This window comes from Phyllostomus discolor, chromosome 7 (genome assembly GCF_004126475.2).
Source record: "Phyllostomus discolor isolate MPI-MPIP mPhyDis1 chromosome 7, mPhyDis1.pri.v3, whole genome shotgun sequence".
Taxonomy (NCBI): Eukaryota; Metazoa; Chordata; class Mammalia; order Chiroptera; family Phyllostomidae; genus Phyllostomus; species Phyllostomus discolor.
In genome coordinates this window covers 32182754-32202854 of record NC_040909.2, presented here as the reverse complement: position 1 = coordinate 32202854, position 20101 = coordinate 32182754, and the positions used below count along the sequence as shown (strand labels likewise).

Below are 20101 nucleotides of genomic sequence, written 5' to 3'. Positions count from 1 at the left end.
TGCATTTGATTCTAAGGACCTCTTTCTCAAAAAAAAAATCTCAGGAATTAAGGAACTATTGCTCTGTGACTTTCAGAGATTGTTTGGGGCTGAAATACTCATTAGTGAAGGGCAAAGCCACTGTTCACTTGGGATGATGGTTTTAGGGCAGAGGTTGAAATTTCATGTGGCTTAGCATCCATTCAACACAAACGATGAGACTGTGGGGACCTGGGAATCCAGCACACACCTGTCCAAAGGGAGCTGCTGCTACATAGCTCCAGATAGAGAGCTATTGCCACATGGGAGCACTAGCCCCTGTGGCCAGACCTCAGATTTTGTAAGAGAAGCCGGATATCTGTATTTTTTTTAGTTTAAATCTTTTGAGTTTTAATTCAGTTTTTAGAAAGTATTGCATTTGTGGAACAAAATATATCTATGAGCTGGGTGTAGACTGTGGGCTGTGGTTGTCTGCCTTTGTTTTAAATCACTGTACATGCTGGAGGGAACACCAGAGCAACCCCCCCCCCCCCCACCAATATGTGAGCATATTTGTGTGCTTGTGTCTAGAGGGGGCTCTGCCTAGTAATGGCAGACTGAGAAAGAGGGTGGGCTAGAAAAATGGGGGGAGGGCTGCTGAGCCTAAGCATGAGTGATCTGAAGAGCAGACAGCTGAAAACATGCTTCCAAATGTATGTATTGGCCTGTTGCCTTCATGGGGAATGAGGAAATCTGCAGGTTTAAAAAAATCTTATTTGCAAATTTACTTATTCCTTAGATTTCTTCTTAAAACATCACTTTATGTTATTTAATCTTCAAGAAATCCTTCAAGGATTACCAATTGTACACAAGATAACAGTTGGCAGTTAAGTCCCTCTATATTAAGAATACACATGCAATTCATTCACTCAGGTGTGAATTCCTTTGACACATACACAGATAATTAACCAAATAACTATTGAATACTGTATTGTGCAGGTCACTGTATGGGAGAGCTGCTGGGAAGAGGAAAATGAAAGGGATATTGTCTCTGACTCCCCCAAACTCAGACAACAGCATGGTAAGATGGCATGATGGTAACACTTCACATTTTCCAACCACCTACTAAGTGATTTATACTCTTCTCAGTATTTTTCTCATAGCAGCCTACTGAAGAAGTGACTGTTGTTCCTGAACTCAGTTTAGAGAAAGAAATGGAGGCACAGGTTGTTTTGGGCCTTGGCCCAATGACGCAGAGTTATAGGAGCTACCACTAGAAAAGAGCCTGGTATATAAGAATCTGGTTAGAAGAAATAACATTCTTCTAACCATTAATCCACCAGCTGCCTGCCCTGTGAACAGCCTCTGAGTGCCTCTGAACTCTGGTGGAGAGTGTGTTGGAGGCAGCTAGTTGCTGAGTGCTGAGGATATGCCTGAGACTCAAGCGGGGAGAGGTCCATCTGGGAAAAGGAGTTCAGGTAAAGGCAGTAGGCAAAGGCTCATCAACAGGGGGCCAGAGTGGCTCTGGGACCCCAAAGAGCAAAGGGAAGCAGTGCTGAACAGCAGAACAGCTCCTGGGGCCACAGGGCTGGTTGCCATCAGAGCCCATCAGAGTAGAGAACACTTAGACCTCATTAGGTGCTGCAGAGGAAGAAAAAGAAGGATGTAAAAAGGTTTGTTCTCCTACTAGACACAAAACCGCTTATCCTCTTTAGAGAGGAAACAATGGCAAGTCCCAATAAAATGTCACTTTTTCCATGTCAGATGAACAAAGATTCAAAAGCTTAAATGCCTAATATTACTTAGTATTGGCTAGGGCACTGCCTTTGCACCATATTGATGAGAGAGTGAACTGGGAAAGGCTTTTGAGTGCAGTTTCACTATACTGTATGTGTATATATGTAAGAGTATGTTTCCTTCAGAAATACCAGCAGAAGTGCATGTGTGCATACAACAGTGTGGCATTATTAGAAACAGAAAATTAGAAATGATTTCATCAGTGAGGGGTTAGGTAAATAAATTTTGATAGTACAAAATAGGGAACACTGTGTCTTCTTATGTCTCTTAAAATAAAACCCCAAGTTTTACGTCCTGCAAAGCATAGACTGCAAGGCCTGACCTTATTGCTGCTTCCTTCTTCAGCCTCACTTAGCACTGTTCTCTCCCTTCACTGCCCCAACCACAGGGAGCTTCTGGATGTTCCTCTTCATATCAAGGCAGTTCTACCCTCAGGGTCTTTGATCTCGCTGGTCTTCTTGGAAGGTTCTTTCCCAGATATTCACACGACTCAGTCCCTCCTTTCATTATGCCTCTGTTCAAATATCAATGTGTGGTCCACATCTCCTAAGATGGTCCCCAGTGGCCCCTTCTCCTGGTATTTGCACTCTGTGTGATATCCTCTCCTTAAGTGTGGGCTGGACTGAGTGACTTGCTACTAATGAACAGAATATAACAAGAAAGAGGGAATGTCACATTTGAGATTTTATGGTAAAATACTGTGGCTTCCATCTCTCTCTCTCTTGCTCTCTCACTCTTGCTCACTGTGATGAAGCCAGCTGCCATGTTGTGAGCTGCCCTAGGGAGAAACCTCTGTGCCAAGACTGAGGCAAGTTGACAGCAAATAACCAATGAGAGACTGAGGTACTCAGAGAACAGCCTACAAGAAAGGAATTTTTGCCAACAACAGTGTGAGTTTGGAAGTGGTTCATTCCCTAGTCGAGCCTTCAGATGAGTACAGACCTGGCTGACACCTTGACTGTAGCTTGTGAGAGACCCTGAATCGGAGGTTGCAGCTCAGCCCCTTCTGGAATCCTGTCCTACAGAAACTATGAGTTAATAAATATTGCTGTTTAAACCGCTAAGGTTTTGGAAATAATTTGTTACACAGTTATAGGTAACAGACACAGAGCCCCTCAAAAAAGTCTTTCATGACTACACAATCTAAAATAGCATTCTTTGTTGTATAATGCCTTATTAACCTGTTTTGTTTTTCTTCATAACATGTATCTCTTGAACATTTTATATATTTATTTGTTTGTAGATTTCTTTCTCTACTAGAATGTAAAGTCTCTGAAGGAAAAGCCTTTGTTTTGTTTGCTGTTGTGTTCACTAGTGCCTAGAGTAGTGTTGTCATTTTATAAGTATGTGAATGAATGAATAATGCACCCCATAAAAAGAATGAGCTGGTCATGAATATCCAGATGTGGGAGAGACTTCCAAGACATAACATTATGGGAGAGGGAAGCAAGTTGTAAGGCAATTTACATATAACAGTGATCCCTGTTCATATATAAAAGTTTGTATATCCATCAAAAAATATTGGAAAGGATATATCAAAGTGGCTTTCTCTGGAAGATTATGGGACTATACTATCTTCTTAAACATTTCCATAACTTTTAAATGTTTTACAATGATTATTCTGGTATTATAAAAAATGGGAGTCATAAAAAAACTCAATGAAGACATTTTTTAGAATTTGTAAAGCCAACCAGCCACTTGCTTTTCAGTGTTCTTGCATTGCCTCTCAGTGAACCTCAGAGGGGGCATCCTGCTGCTGCTCTGGATCCAGGAGCCCTAGAGTTCCTCTTTACAGTGGCTGAAAACCCCTCCCCTTGCACCCTCCCCAGCCAGACTTCAGTCCCTGGCAGTGCACAGGAAGAGCTCATCTTTCTCCTACATGACAGACTGTCAGAAATCCACCATGTTTTCTGCAAACACTTCTTGGCAATAATTACAGAATAGGAAATGGGAGGTTGAAAAAAAATAAAAAGACACTACAGCCCAAATGACTGTCTTTGCAGTTAACCTTGAGGGGATAAAGGCTGCTGAGGAGCTGACGGATGGAGCAGAGGTCTCTGCTCTCATCTTCTCTGCTTGGGGGTGAAGTTCTCATGGGTGGTTTAGACTGGGCTTCGTGAAAGAGTCTGGTGAGGGCCCTAGGCACACAGGCAGGTTTCTCCTCATCTATGCTGAGTATGCATGTGCAAGAAGGTACCCAGAGCTGTTTCATCTAAAGCTACAGAATTCTCTTTAAAGTCAGAACCGGTATGGGAGAGAGATGGGGGCAGCCTTGCCATCATTCCTTATTGCTTTTTATCAACTACCATGCAATCAACCCTCCCACCTCATGTCACATATGCTGTAAAGATTGTTGTGTGCACTGACTGGGATAGAAGCTAAGGCTCGGAGAGCAGGACTCAGGGTTTCTGTTCTCTGTGGTATCCTCAATGCTTGATATAGTGACATTCTGGCGGGTGCTCCAGCAGTTTGGTTGACTGAATGGAGGGCTACACTCACATTTGTGTATGTCCTTTTCCAAGTGTGTTCAGGTGTGGTCTGGCCAAAGCAGAGTACAGCAGGATTGTGGACCCCTGCTTTCTACATCATTTACTTCTATGATTATGACCTAAAATATCATTTTTTAGGCAGCTAAATTAAGCAGTTATATAACTGTTGGTCTTCTTGTTCCTCCAATATTTATTCCTTAATTTAAAGGAAATGTTAGATAATTTTTCTTTAAATGTTGCTTTAATTATGAAATATTTCAAATAAACATTTTAAATATTTCAAACAAACAATATTTCAAATATTTAAAATATAACAAGTACTCATGGATTGATCTATTGAATTTAGCAAATATTCTATTTGTCATAGTTACATCAGTTTTTGAGAAATAAAATATACATAGAAACTTGAACCTTCTTTTAATTTTTATTCTTTGCTCTTCATCTCTTTATCCCAAGAGATGGATGTTATTCTGAAGTTGGTGTGTGTCCTTACCATCTATGTTTTATATTGTATTATACATGTATATACCCATATAAATAAAATGCCTTATGTAATGTATTGTATCTTGCTGTCTGATAATTCTGTAGCTCAGAATTATGTGTTCATTTTTGATTCATGGAAACCTAATCTATGCATTTCAATCACTGAGTTCTATGAGTATGTCAAAATTTGTCTACTCCCTAGCAGCTGTGTATAGAATTTCTTATTTCTTCACTTTATGTCATCCCTTAGCTTTATCAGATTTTGAAATTATCAACCTGAAGATAGGAAATAATATCCCATCTTAATTTGAATTTTCCTCATTACTAAGTGAGGTTGGACATCTTTCATGCATTTATTTGCCATTCGGCTTTTCTCTTTTATCAAATGCTTGTTCTTACATCGTGGTAGTTTATAAAAATAACCACAATATTTCCCCTCTCTGAATCCACACACCCTTGGGTAGTTCCCATCACACTGGCCCTGGGGTTAGACATGTGACTTGTCTTAGCCAATGAAACATGAACATGTGAGAGCTGAAGAGACCCAAGAGAATTGAAAAGTGCCTGTGCATTGGTACTTGCTTTTTCTTGCTGTTCTTGGAAGCCCTGAAGCCACCACTTGTGAATCAGCCCAAACTAGCCTGTTAGCTAATGAGAAGCTTGAGCTCAGTAAACTCCATTATTCCTGCCAACTGTTAAACATATGAGAGAGGCCATGGTTCATCAGCAGACTGCAAACATGAGCCTGAGCTCAGCTAACCCCTTGAGGAAGAAGGCAGCCATTCCCTCTGAGCTCAGCCCAGACTGATAGCAGTGAACAAATGAATGGCTATTGTTTTAAACCAATAAATATTACATGATTTGCTAAGCAGATAAAACTCATTGACACACACTTTTGTCCTTCATGTCCCCCTTTGTTGGTTTGTCCTTTTCTTATTGCTAAACTCTTTATTTAAAAACATTTTTAAAAATCCTCACCTGACTATATATTTATTGATTTTAGAGAGAGGAAGGGAGGGAGGGAAGGAAGGAAAGAGAGAGAGAGAGAGAGAGAGAGAGCGCACGATGGGGGGAGAGGAGCATTGGAAACATCGACTGGTTGCCTCCCATATATGCCCCAAATGGGAACTGAACTAGCAACTTAGGCATGCACCCTGACTGAGGATAAAACCGTAACAACCTAGGTATGTGCCTTGACCAGGGATGGAGCTCACAAACTGTTGGTGTATGGGGTGATGCTCCAACTGACTGAGCCACCTGGTCAGAGCATACTAAGCTCTTTCTTAACATGATATTTCTCATGTAACTCTGTGAGTAAAGTTATGAAATAGACATTATCATCATCATTTTATAGATGAGGAAACTAGGATAAAGAGGTTTAGTGACTTGTCAAGGATGATGCAGCTATCAAGTATGGAAAGTGAAATTTGAATCCATGACTATCTGACTACAGAGGCCAAACTCTTAAGCCATTTCACTACCCTGTTTCTCTCATACATTAAATTCAATCAGTAGCATCACACTGGGAGCTTGACATTGGCTGTGATAGGAATAGTTATATCATAGAAATTAGTAAAAGCTACAAATCAGGCTTTTTTTCCCCCCTTTCAGAGAGCTGGTTTACCAGCACACCAAACACTAGATTGAGTTTCTTCCTATTCTGTTATGTATATCTTGTTATATCTTCCTCCTTCAACTGCTCATTAGCTTAGTTTTAGAATATGATTCTGTTACCCACATATGTTCTATCCTTCGCCAATTAATATTGTCCATGGATTTTAAAAAGTCTGTCTTCTATATCTTCATTGGGTCATCCACTGAACTTTAAAGGCTGGGAGGGGAGACCTCTTTCTAGGTTCATTTGCTCCATTAATCAACAGTTTTATTCCTTTATTAATAGCCAATATTGATTGAGTATTTACTATGTGCTAAGCTGTATTCTAAGTCTATTAATTGTATTTAATTATTGCAATTCACTCAACAACCTAGGAAGGATGGATTTGAGGCAGAAAGAAACTGAATTATATTCTTTAGGTATCTACATAGCTAGCCGATGCCTGAGCTGGTCTTCAAACCCAGTTTGCCACCTCCTTTTATCCAACTGCATTTCAATCCAACACTGGAGGCAATTTTTATCTATAAGGACACCACAGGGGTGCTTGGATTTAGTGAGCAATAGAATTCAGCAGCCAGTGGAGAGTCACTGGAAGTTTTTGAGTGGGAGAATGACATTTTTTTACAGAATACTTGGGATGTTTTGTCAGACTAGAGTATGACAGGTTGGTTTAAGTAGGAGAAAGACCAGGGGCAAGAAAAACACTGGGAACATTATAGTGATCACTTAGAGCTTGATGTTGTCTGTGGAAATGTAACCACTCCTCTACATGAGGTTTTAATCCAACTGGATCAGGCCCTGAACTGGCTCAGTTCAGTTACCAAGGCTCTGTTCTTGCTATTTTCCTGTTCCAGCATATATTTCTCTATTTTTCAAATTTTTCTTTATATATAAAAATAATTTAAAATAACTATAAATTTGTTATTATAGACATTAATATTTTCTCCCACAACAGTATTTCCCTTAAAAACTTGTCATCTGATTCATAGTATTTTGATTTAATCATTTCCCACATATTTATTATTTTTCACCAGCGAGTCTTTAGGTTTCTCAAGGGGAGGGACTGCATCTCATACTTTGGCATGCTCTGCAGTACTGAGAACATCAAAGTTACCCCATAAATGGTTGTGAAATATAAGAATGCATAAATAACTTCATTTTTTCTCACTGGCAAGCTCATTGACAATAGGTACCTTAAGTAATATAATTAGGAAGCTCCAAAATAAAAGTGTGTTAAAGAACTACTTAAATGCTGTAAAGGAAAGTAAAGAAGACAGCCAATTAGTACCTACTAGCACCCATGATTTCTACATAATAGGAAAAGTCATTTATGGGATTTAGTTGACTTAGGTTCCTGGTTGTATGCTGTCCCCTGAGTCCTTAATTGCTTCATCCAAAAGGTGGAAGGAAGGGGTGTCATCAGAGCCAGGTTATAAAGTATCCAGACTGAGAAACCCCGTCTCCACTGACAGACTTAAGAGTGTGGCTTGAGAATCAAGGAGTCTGTATGAGGACAACAGAAATAATGACCACTGAACATTAGTGTGTGCAGATACTGCACTAAACACATTTTCTATTGGCCTTTGCTACAAACCTGCTAGATATGCTTTTTAACCTCTTTGAAAGATGAGAAAACTGAGCCCTGAAAGGATGTATAACTTGTCCCAAGAGTTCATAGCAGACAAGGAGCAGAGAAGACATTCAAATCTAATTCCATCTGGCTTTAAAAACAATGCTTTATTATTTGCATACAGGATTAGGCTGGTAATGTAAATATGAATTGGACTGGTTAGAAGAAAATCGGGAGAAATATGCAAGTCCTGTTTAAACACATTCAGATTCAAACTTCTAAAAACTGCTAAACCAAAAAACAACCCAAACACCATGTCTACAGACTGGACCTCACCATTTTCAACCCTTATTTTAATAAGGCATGTACCCAGTCAGGGGTGGGAGACATGGATCTCTGTAGCATTTTCTGTGATGGGGTGCTGTGAGCTAACGAGGACAGATGGAACCTCAACTAACCCATGAGAGGGAAAAACATGCCAAGCAGAGGCTGTGAGAGCAAAGAAGTTGTGCAGAGATCCATCTTAGTTGGTGCTCCGAAAGACAACCAAATCAAAGCTGAAACAGAGTGAGTATAGAGAGACAGGCTGATGTGTGGCAAGATCTGGGGACTTTGGAAAATGGAGTGTCAGGAGAATCTGGGAAAACACAGGTCAGCTGATTCCAGAGGAAAGTAGAGGTGGCCTCAGAGGGGCCAGCAGCCCTGAGTATTTGCTCTCATAACTAACACCATCCAGTCCCCAAGGAAATGCTTCTCCATGTCTTCTCTTGCTCTGTGTCCTTGAAACAAGTCAGTTCAGTCAGGTATATGGGAATTAGAGAAAGACTGTTGTCATTAGGGAAAGACTAGGAAGAACTGGAGCAGTGGAAGCACTTAGGTCAGAGTAAAGACAAATTAGCACGTCAAATCCTTTCTCTTCAGTAACATGAAAGCAATAAGTTCTGCCGTAATAAAGTATAATTTTTCAGTAGTGCCACATGTCCTTTTTATTTTCTTTATGTTCTAATTTGTGGTGTTGGAGGTGCTCAGAATTAAAATGATATTCAGCACAGTTACATATTGTGGATGAGAACTGTTTTGAAGTATTAGAAATTCATATTGCTCTTAAATTTGAATACATGTGTAGGTTGAGATGTAACATGTCCATCAGGAGTCTCACATTGATTACTGACATGGTTAACTACCTAGGCATTGAATGCTTAAGTTGCATATAATCTTATTTTTTAAGAATATTTATTAAACTTCAATTAAATTTTCAAAATTTTGAGTTAAAAATTCAGATTGATTTAAATAAATATTTAAAATTTGATGTTTGTTAATTATAAGTTTTATTTTATTTTACCTTTTAAATTTTTATTGTTATTCAGTTACAGTTGTCCCAATTTTTCCCCCTTTGCCTTCCCCTGCCTAACCCATGCCCGCTCCCACAGTCAATCCCCACACTGTTGTCTATGTCGATGGGTCTTCCATACATGTTCTTTGGCTAGTCTCTTCCTCTTCTTTCCACCATTATCTGCCTCCCCTCTTACCTCTGGTCACTGTCAGCCTGATCCATGTTTCCATGCCTCTGGTTCTATTTAATAGATAACAATATTTTAGAAGAAAAAATGTACAATTATTTAAGAACTAAATTAAATTTTATGTAGTTTTATATTCAATTACATTTTAAATGAATATTTGATTTTTTATACTGTCAATACAATTTACAGTTTGCTCTTTTGCAGGTTGAACTCCTTTCATGCCCTACAACCACCTTGTGAGGTGAGTGTTGTCATTATCCTCATTGATGTCGGTTGAACACAAATTACATGAAACTCCTGATTACAGGAACATGCTTAGTGATTTACTGAATTTGAGGCAAGAAAAATAAATTCCATGGAATACTATGTAATAATTTATGGACTGTGTATTTATTACTTACCTAAATACCATCAACACATGCTTGGGCCATTTACACATAATGATGATGATTAAATTTACTTAACCTTGATATGTTCTCTTTGGTCATACGAAACCAGAGCTTCAAACACTTAAAAAATGTTTTCATTATGGTATAAATCAAGATAGAAAGATACAACATAAGTTATTTGCTAGTTTATTAGCTTGATTTATAAATTTTAAATATTTATACATATGGTATGTGGGTTTAGTGGGTTGAATTGTGGTCCTAAAAAGATATGCCCAAATCCTAACCCCTGGTAGCTGGGAATGACCTTATTTGGGAAAGGGGCCTTTGTGGATGTAATTAAGTGAAGGACCTCAGATAATATCATCCTGGATTAACCAAGTAGGTCATAAATCCAAAGACAAGTGTCTTTATAAAAGAGGAGAGGATACAGAGACACAGGGTAGAAGGACAAGTGAAGGCAGAAGCAGCCCCAGGCAAGGAACACCTGGAGCTTCCAGAAGCTGGAAAAGGCAAGGAAGGATTGTCTCCTAAGACCTTCAGAGGGAACATGGTCCCGTTGACACCTTAACTTCAGACTTCTGGGCACCAGAACTATGAGATAACAGATATTTGCTGGTACATTACCACAAGCTACCAAGTTTGTGGTAAGTTAGTATGACAGCTCTAGGAAGCCAACACAGTGGGTCTCCATCTGTACTTTTGTCCTGAGTCCGCTGTTATTAGGAGTGGACCTGCCGGCTAGGTAGGCCAGCCATGGGAGTCAGTACAAGAGCCCAGGTTTTAAACCTGCTCCCTATTTCAGGCCCTCGTGCCTTTTATGGGAGACTGGGCAGGTACCTCTTTTATCTTCTTTGCATCCTCAGCTCCTAGCCAGGTGCTCAGTATGACCTAATGGGGAAACAAGTAAATGAATAATTGAATGGTGGTCTGTAGACTGCAGGCTCCAGAGCCAGGCTTGCTTGGATTTAAGTCTGATTACTGGCCATGTGACTGGGGCAAGGTTATGTAACTTGACTCAACTCCAAAGTCTTAGTTAATCTACTATGAATAGGTTTAATAGCACAGACTTCACATGGTAGTTATAAGGATAAAACCTTAAGAGTCAATCCTTATAAGGAGTCAATCCTTATAAAGTAAGCGCAGGTAATAAGCACTAAATAACTGGTTGCTGGTATCATCATCATCATCATCATCATCATCCTCATTCTCATCATCATCGTTATAATCATCAGTATTTTATAATGCTCCACTTTGGGGCCTTTATTCATGCTGTTCCCTTTGCCTGAGATACTCTCATGTTTTCCCCCGCTTACTCCTACTCAAGGTTCTGGTCTCAGCTTAAACCTCCCTTCTTTCAGTGTGCCTTCCTTGACTCCTGAGTTTAGATCAGTTCCATGGTCCAATGCTTCTGTTCATATTTCCTATAAGTATGTGAGCTCTGGGAGGGTAGACATTATGTTGTCTTGAGCACTGATATAATGCTGTAAAGGACCTGGCACTTAGTAAACAAAGTTATTGAATGAATGGCTCAATCCAGTCCAAGATCTGATGGGAAGGAAATCTCAAAGGAGAGGGATGCTGTCTCTGGTAAGATTGATTTCATGCAATTTCTTTATAGGTTTTCTGGACCTCCCTCTCTCACCATCAGATTTAAAAACTGAATTCAGGCTTTTTCTGCTCTGATAGTTGCCCAGCAACTTGATATTGGTTTGGGGGAGATGTAAGAAATGGGATCCAGGACACTCAGGGTACAGTGGGCTCCATGTTGTATATGAAATGTCTGATCCTGGTCATGGTCTCATCCTAGACCCAAGAGTAACTGGCATGGCCTCTGCTGGAGAACTGGAGTCCATCTGGACTGGAATTAAAAATCCTGTTTAACTTGCAGGGTGATTCATACCCATTATTTGTGCTTCCTGACAGAAGCCAAAACAAAGGAAAGACAGCCTCAATAGCTGGCTGGGGCCTAAGTTGGGGCCCTTAGGACCTGGCCAAGGGATTAGGATGGGTGAGCATGATATATTTATGATTAGATGACTGGAGGGTGCTTGTGAGACAGAGATAGACCATCGCATGCAGAGGTTTGTACTGTTACATTTTGGGAATTGGTGCCAGGGGCATGGCCCCCTCTTTCTTGACTGGCATTCTTACCTAATCAGTGATTATGATCTGCCTTGCCTACTCTGAGGGGCCCTGGACATCAGCCACCTGCTTCAGGTCACTGTTTCAGAGCTAGGCTGGGAGCCACGGGCCTTCCTTCCTTGCCACCAATCTTGACCAGGCAAAGGCAAGCTGCAATGTGTCCATCTTCAGATAATAATTTGGGACTGTGACTGCTGGGCTATGAGTGGGTTCAAGAATCTAAGCTAAAGTGGAATCTCTATGCCCACACCTTGAAACAATAATCTTTTATATGCCTGCCAATCTTAGCCAGTTTAGAAGTGTCTTCACAGAGACTTTAAGCTTTGTGTGAAGGTGGAGTCAGGGAGCTGAGTCTTTTCCCAGCCCTGCTACACTACCTATGACTTTGGGCAAACTCCTTCCTTCCTCTGGTCCTAGATTTCCTAAGGGAAGAGACCACATATTCTTTAATATCACCTTTCATTTTAATATTGTTATTATATTTTATTCAGTCCTGTTGCCTATAGCCTAGCAGAGTACCTGACACACGGTAGACCCTTAACAAGAACATGTGATGAGTACTTTTTGCATATGGAGTACTAAGCTAAGCACCTTACAAACATTATCATTGCAGGCCATTATCAAAGGGATTAAATAACCTATCCAAACTCACCCGGTCAGTAAGAGCTGGAATAGGAATTTGAAGTCAGTTCTTTCTGGCTCCTAAGTTCATGGTTTTTGTTTTTTTTTGTTTTTTGTTTTTTTTTTACCACCAGCCTATGTTGTCTCTCAATTAATAACCTGAATAAATTCATGAGTATTACTTTTTTAGGCTAGACTAGATTTTTGGTGAAGAAATAGATTTAGATAGAAAATTGCCTTGATTGGTGCCTTTGGATTATCAAGGGACTGGTCAGTATGAGCATCATTGAGAAGGAGGTAGTACACCAAGATACCAAGTTCACTGTGACATAAAAGCCTCTTAAACTTCCCAGCAGTAACAGTGGCTGAAAATTTCCCTCCTGGCTCTTTTGGGAAATGTGGTATCTTCAAGCCACTCTTTTGTCATTCTAGCAATTGACAGTGCCCTGTTATTTATTATTTTACTTATTTAATCCTCACTGGAGGATATGTTTATTGATTTTATAGAGACAGGAGTGGAGAGAGAGACATTAATGTGAGAGAGAAACATTGATTGGTTGCCTCCTATATGCACCCCAGCCAGGGATAGAACCTGCAGCCTGGGTGTGTGCTCTGACAGGGACTCAAATGTGCAACCTTGTGGTATATGGGACTAGGCACCAACTAACTGAGCCACCTGGCCAGGGCAACGGTGTCCTATCCTTTAAATCTGGGAGTTTTTCTCATAAGAAAGAAAAAAAAAATGGAGACATTGACTTTTCTGGAGCAGGACTCCAGTCTGGTCTGAAGGACCAGGATTTGGCCTATTCAGTTTCCTTTATTCCAAGCCTGGCATGAGTGGCCTTTCTAAACTCTTTCACAGTGAGGAGACAAGTAAGAGAGAGAGAAGGAATTAGTTTAGGTGAAAGTGTTACATGAAGCAACAGGCAGGACCAACTTTTAGTGCCGGTCTCTGCAAAAGGGATAAGATAGGAAGGTGGATTTGGCCCCAGAACTCAAGGTAATTTGTCATCCTAAGCTCGTGTGACCAGAGCAGCAGAGCAGGGATACATTCAGTTGTGTTGTTATGGAGACGGAAAGGACCTGCGGAGGGTCTGTGAGTTGATGGAATCTGGATTTCACTCATTGTAACAGACTTGGGCCCAAGTGTGTATACAAACCTGAGTGTGGTAGGCATTTGTTGCATTTCCTCTTAATATCACTCTCCCTTCCTCTGACAATGGGACCTTGATTGGATTGAGGGGGATTAATTCTTTCCTCTATTCAGCCCAAGAGCACTAACAAAGAAGGTAACCCAGAGTAGAGGACATGACCCAGGCCAAACCAATCAGGTGGGACAGTTTTTCCCCACTCCAACCTTCATAGTTTATAGAGATGCACTTTGGTTTTCCCTCTGAGGGAACTGGTTCTAGTTGAGCAAATTTTTGTGAAACAACTGGTACCCCCATGTACAGCCTGGACTTACAGCCAACCCAGAGGCAACAGAGTTGTGAAATAAACTGGAGACATTGTTTAAACCTTGACTTGTGCCCCCTCCAGAGATGCTTCAGTGATGTTTTCAAATTCACTTTTGCTTAAGCAAATGAGGATGAAGTTTTATGTGGCTTCAACTGAAAGAAAGTTGACTCATCCACTGATCTTTGGCTGCTAGTCTACTTTTCCTGCAGACAAAATTCCTCTAATAGATGAGTTGGGACAGTATAAAAACCAAGCTATGAAACTGTGTTTAGGGTGAACTGTGATGGGCACTCACTTTAAGGGGAAAGGCCTCCCTCACTAGTTTTGCCCAAATTACCCTCACCTTTGGTTCCCTAGAAAATAGTTCTTACAAAGGTTAACATGGCTTTCCAATGCCCTGTATCTCCATATCTTTAATGGTGCCATTAATGACACCCTGCAATGCATTTTATATTAAGATGTTTAATAGCTTTTCTTTTTTTATTGGCAATAGGTGGATAGTTCGGACTGGGGTTATTTACCTTCCCCAAGTTTGTTTTGTAGGGTGTACATGTGCAGCCAGGTGCCACCGCTGCCCTTGTGGGAGGAAGGTGAGGCACTAGGAGCCATGTCCGCTCTGATGCTCCTGATCCAGATGGCTCTTTAAAAGCCATACAGTTGGAACTTCTGAGATCATTGGATGAAAAAACATCTCCCTGAGACTAATTTGTATCTGTTAATGGTGGGATATGAATAGTTACCATCGGTGATGAAGGGTTTGGTGGTGGTGTTGACTCTGGAGGGAGCTGTGAAAAGAGCTAAAGTGCTGCAATATGGAGACTGTTGGGGGTACTAGGCCTTTTATGAATATTTACTCCCAGGTGCTGTGCTTGGATTGGAGTCTGGGTTGGCTCCATGGTGTAGATGTATATTATGAGGTCAGCAAAGTCTACAATTTCAGAAGTCATACTGGTCTCCAGGATCGTAATATTACCCAAGGTACCAAAGGGGCTATGATTGATGGGTGACTGCATGGGGTGATCTACATCCTTGTTACTCAAAGTAAGGTACACCTACCAGCCCCATTGACAACATCATCTGGAAGCTTATTGGAAATGCAGATCTCAGGTCCCAACCCAGACCTACTGTATCAGAATTCCCCAGTGATTTCTATGCACAATAAAGTTTAAGAAGTGCTGGTCTATACCTACTGACTCCAGTACTTCCCTCAAATTCAATGTTTAATGAGCACCCACTGTGTTCCAGACATTGTGCTGAGTATTATTGATATAAAGATGAATAATACATAATCTTTTCTAAAGGGCTGCTCACAGCTTATTTACTTCTTAATTCTTTCTCTAGCCTCGCTCCGGCACTCTGCATTCTGGCTTTTGCCCTATCTCTTCACAAAATGCTTCCTTTGAAAACCACTAATGACCTGCTTGTTGTCAAATTCTATTCTCTCTTCTCTGTATCATTTAACACTTCTGACCAACACCTACCACTTAAAGGCTGTCCTCTGCTGGTTTTGCTGACATTATTCCATCTTTGTTTTTCCTTTCTCTCCCTCCCTCTCCTGCTCTTATTTACTGGCTTGTCTACTTCCTTCCCAGGGCTCCCTCTTGCCTCAATTCTTATACTTTCACCAGGTTATCTCATGCAGTTCCTTGACATGAATTGCTTTTATTACAGAGTCCTTGGCCCTCTAGCAACCCCAGAACTGTTGGTATTAAAAGAGGACTTTTTTTTTTTTTGAAAAGCTGTCAATAGCTTCCAGTAGAGAATTAAATTTGGAAATGTCCCTGAAATGAAGGTAATATGTTTTTGGTGAATATTGCTGCTGTAACAAATTATGGGAACCTCAGCAGCTACAGCCTTTTCTGGAGGCTCTAGGAGAGAATCTGCTCTCTTGCTTCTAGAAGCTATATAGGATATTCTAGAAGCTATTTAGAAGCTATCTGTATTCTTTGGCTCTGGCCCCTCTGCCATCTTCCAAGCCAGGAATGGCAGGCTAAGTCTTTCTCATACAATCATCCCTCTGGTTCTGTGCAGCCTGGAATAGTTTCATGCTTTTAAGGGTTAATGTGATTGGGTTGGACTCACCTGAGTAAAGTAGGATAATCTCCCATATCAAGGTTGTTAATAACATTGTAGAGTGTCTTTTTTTTTTAAGTACAGTAACATATTTATGAGTGCCAGGGATTAGGACATCTTTGGGGGTCTATTATTTTGCTCACCACAGTGAGACTGAGGAGAGTAGAGGTCAGAGGAAGGGGAATGGAAAGATGCCATGTTCCCTGTGTGCCTAGATGATTCCAAGATGCATTAACCTCAGGGCCTACATAAGAAAAGTGGTCTGGGAGTGAGAATGAGGGGTGGCATGGGGCATAGAATACGGGGAGGTGGTGAGCTCAGGCCAGCCACCTATGCACTGATAGCTCCTAAATCTATCCCCACTCATATGGCAGCAACTCATACCCACCAAGGTTAAACCTGACTCACTGTTTCCCTCATGATTGTCTTGCCCTCACTTGTTCCTATGTCTGTGAATGGAATCACTATTTAACTTGTTATTCAAGGCACAAACTTTCAGTCACCCTATTTCCTCTACCATTATCCATATACCATTAGGTCATGACGGTGTCAAGTCTTCTTTGTGCTTCTTATAGTCCACTGATCCAGACTCAATTCAGGCCACCCTACTTTACACCTGGCTGGGAGCTAAGCCTTGGACCCACGTTCATGCCTCTGTGACTATTTGACTTTAATCACCTCTCCCTCAAATGTTGGATGATCTTTTACAAATCTCCCTCAAGACTACCACTGCCATCAGGATCAAGTCCAAAACCTGGCACGATTTTCAAGGCCAGTTCGGCAACAACTTCTATATCTTGCCTTATTTTTGCTTATTTCAACCTCTATACTCCAGGCTAAATGAATCTTTACTTTTCTTTACCTATGACTTTTCATTCTTTGATACTTGAGCAAAAGTGTTACTCTCCATCTAATTCTACCTCCTCATCCCATACGACTCAGCTCAGCTATTCCTCCCTTCACCCCTTATAGGGAGACTTGGCCACGCTCCCTCTCCAGACATCCACAGCTTTTTGACACATAACTATTTTTGCACCTAGCAAATTACCTTGTACAGTTGACCTTTGAACATCACAGGTTTAAATTGTGCAGGTTCACATATATGCAGATTTTTAAATAAATGCTGTAAAAGTATCTTCTCCTCCTTATGCTTTTCTTAATAGCATTTTCCTTTCTCTAACTTACTTCATTGTAAGAATACAATGACACAAAAATATGTGTTAATCAACTGTTTACATTGTTGGTAAGGCTTCTGGTCAACAGTAGGCTATTAGTAATTAAGTTTTGGGGGACTCAAAAATTATGTGCAGATTTTTAACTGTGTGGGAGTGGCACTCATAATCCTATGTACTTATTTGTATGTTAGTTCCCCCTCTAGACTCATCAGGCAGTGTTGTTAGAGTTCTTCTTTGTCATCATGAAAATTTATTTTCCTATTTTGATTACTAACATATTTATTGGGGCATATGACTCTGTCTGTTTCCTCACTAGGTCACACCATTTTTCAGAATTGTGATCCATTTATTCACTCATGTATTGCCATTACTTTGAGCAATGCCTGGAATACTATGGGTGCTAATATTGAATCAATGAATATTATTTCTTTATCTAAATCTGAGAGCTAAGAAATAAAATGTCTACCTACCCACTCAGAGAAAGAGACTTGCTCTATATTCCCTACCTTGAAAGTTTATCTTCCTTGATCATGGCTTTTTCTGCCATGCCTCTGGCTTTGCCAAGGAAGATGTATGTTCTAGTCTTAAGGATGGAGGGTAAGCCTAGAGGCAGTGACCCTTGAGGTCTCTTTCTATCTTGGAAATTTTGTATAGTTATGCTTCTAGGAATAGCTGATATTGGTTTCTGATTATTCCTGCTCAAAATGAACCTGGAATGAATCCACTATGTCCCCTGCAGCTTTCTATTTGGATGCATTTAACTTTAATTGCCTTTTGCCTATTTAGTTGATCAATATTATCTTCTGTGTGCCAAGTCCCATGCAAAACCAAGTGGAGAAGAGAAGAGAATAAGAGAGGCTTCTGTCCTCACGAAATCAAGGCTATGGGAGGGGAAGATTGTGCACAACAGTAGCTATGATGGAAAGTCACCAAGGTTAACACAACGTTAGAGAATAAATAGCGCTATGGGAGAGTTTTTGCCACTGGAGGATTTTAAACAGTGTAGTGACATTATTAGGTCAGATGAAGACTGAAGGAATCTTTGGGATGAGGTGACATTTCACTTGGGCTGGGATGTAGAGGATGGGGTATTTATAGCTGGTGAGAGAGTAGGAGGAGGGCATACCAGAAAAAAGGAATGATGGGAGTAAAGACCTAGATTTGGAAAGACCTAGATTTAGAAAGCAAGACAGTGGATATTAAGAAAACAGGTCATTTATTATGAGATATTTGTTGAAACCCCTGTACAACTAGCCTGGAAGCTACCCAGATGTGTCCACAGAGCAATAGTACATGTTTTGTAGGTTGCTTGGTCTATATCTTAAAGGGCTTTTTCCAGGTGAATCCACTGAAGGAGATCCTTACCCAGAGAAGTGAGAAATTATGGTCGTATGGCATATGCTTTATATGCTGGTTTGTTATTATGACTTCCTGCTGCTCTGGGCCTGCCTTCCCTGGAGGTAGCCCCATAATGATGGTGCACTAGTCTCATGCTTAAGTCCCAGGCTCTAGCATCTGTTCAACTGAAGGATGCATCTTCAGGACCTGCCAGCTTCCTTGACAGCTTGGTGGAGTCTATTTTAGGAGAATGAAAGCTTCTCATGAATGTGCCTTGTAGTAGGTGTAGGTCTTTCCCCCTATCTTTATCTCCACAGTCACTTCCTGAGTCTGGGCACCTCTCATCTTGTGCCTGTGCTTCTTCAAGGATCTCTAATTGGTCACTGTGCCATGGAATTCAACCTTTCTTTGCCTCTCCACCATGTGGCTCACTGAGTGATTATTCTAAGATATAAGTCTAGTAGTCTCACTTTTCAGCTTTGAAAACACTTTGGTGTGGCCTCAGTACTATATAAGATAAAGCTAAGTTCTTCTAGTTACACATAGGGACTTCATAACCTAGACCCTTCATGATCTGACCCAGCCTCCCTCTTTCCATTCTACATTACTCTAGTTGTACAGAAGTCCCAGTTCCCTGGACATGCTGTCCTCTTTCATACCACTGTGACCTTGTTCAGACTGTTCTTTTAGACTGGCATTTCCTCTTCTCCTTCTGCCATGTACATGGGAAATGTTACCTCCTTCCAGACCCTGCTCAGGTGCCACCTTTTGGTCAAATAGGCTCTGACCTCTACTACCTGAGACAACTGGAAGCTACTCACTTACTTTCATTGCATGTCATATCATAATACATTTAGAAAACAGAAAGGGAAAAAGAAATAAGCTATAATATACCCCTCTAATACATTATTTTCAATTTGTTTTGTTTCCTTCTGTTCTGTCCCTATGCCTATTTAACGTATGAGTATATGTATGTGCATATACATATATGTGTGTATGTGTATTTGTAATTATAAATTTCATGTAGTTTTGTGCTCTGCTTCTTTCACTTAATACAATATCTCCAAAACATTATTGAAAGTGTGAAAACCTGCCCTGGCTGGTGTGGCTCAGTGGACTGAGTACCGGCCTGCAAAACCAACGGTCGCAGATTCCATTTCCAGTTAGGGCACATGCCTTGGTTGTGGGTCAGGTCCCCAGTAGGAGGCGCATGATGGGCAACCACACATTGATGTTTCTCTCTCTCTCTTCCTTCCTTTCCTTCTCTCTAAAAATGAATAAAATCTTTTTAAAAAGTCTGAAAACAATTCAAATACCCAATAATAGGGAATGGTTTAGTTATATGTCATCTCTGTTATAAACCATAAAAATCATGATAATAATCATATTCATGAACTAAAGGATACAATATTGTTAAGATGTTAATCACCCCCACCCCCAAATAACATCTAGATTCAACACAATCCCAGTCAA

At 40.6% G+C, this 20101-nt stretch overlaps 1 long non-coding RNA gene across 1 annotated transcript in view; it reads left to right on the top strand.

Moving 5' to 3' along the window:
• The window catches only part of LOC118501602, an 88777-nt gene that overhangs the window by 53010 nt on the left and 15666 nt on the right, over positions 1–20101 (top strand). The window contains exon 2 of the long non-coding RNA XR_004904226.1: positions 9637–9673. This is a non-coding gene — a long non-coding RNA (uncharacterized LOC118501602). The remainder of the gene's footprint in view (positions 1–9636; positions 9674–20101) is intronic.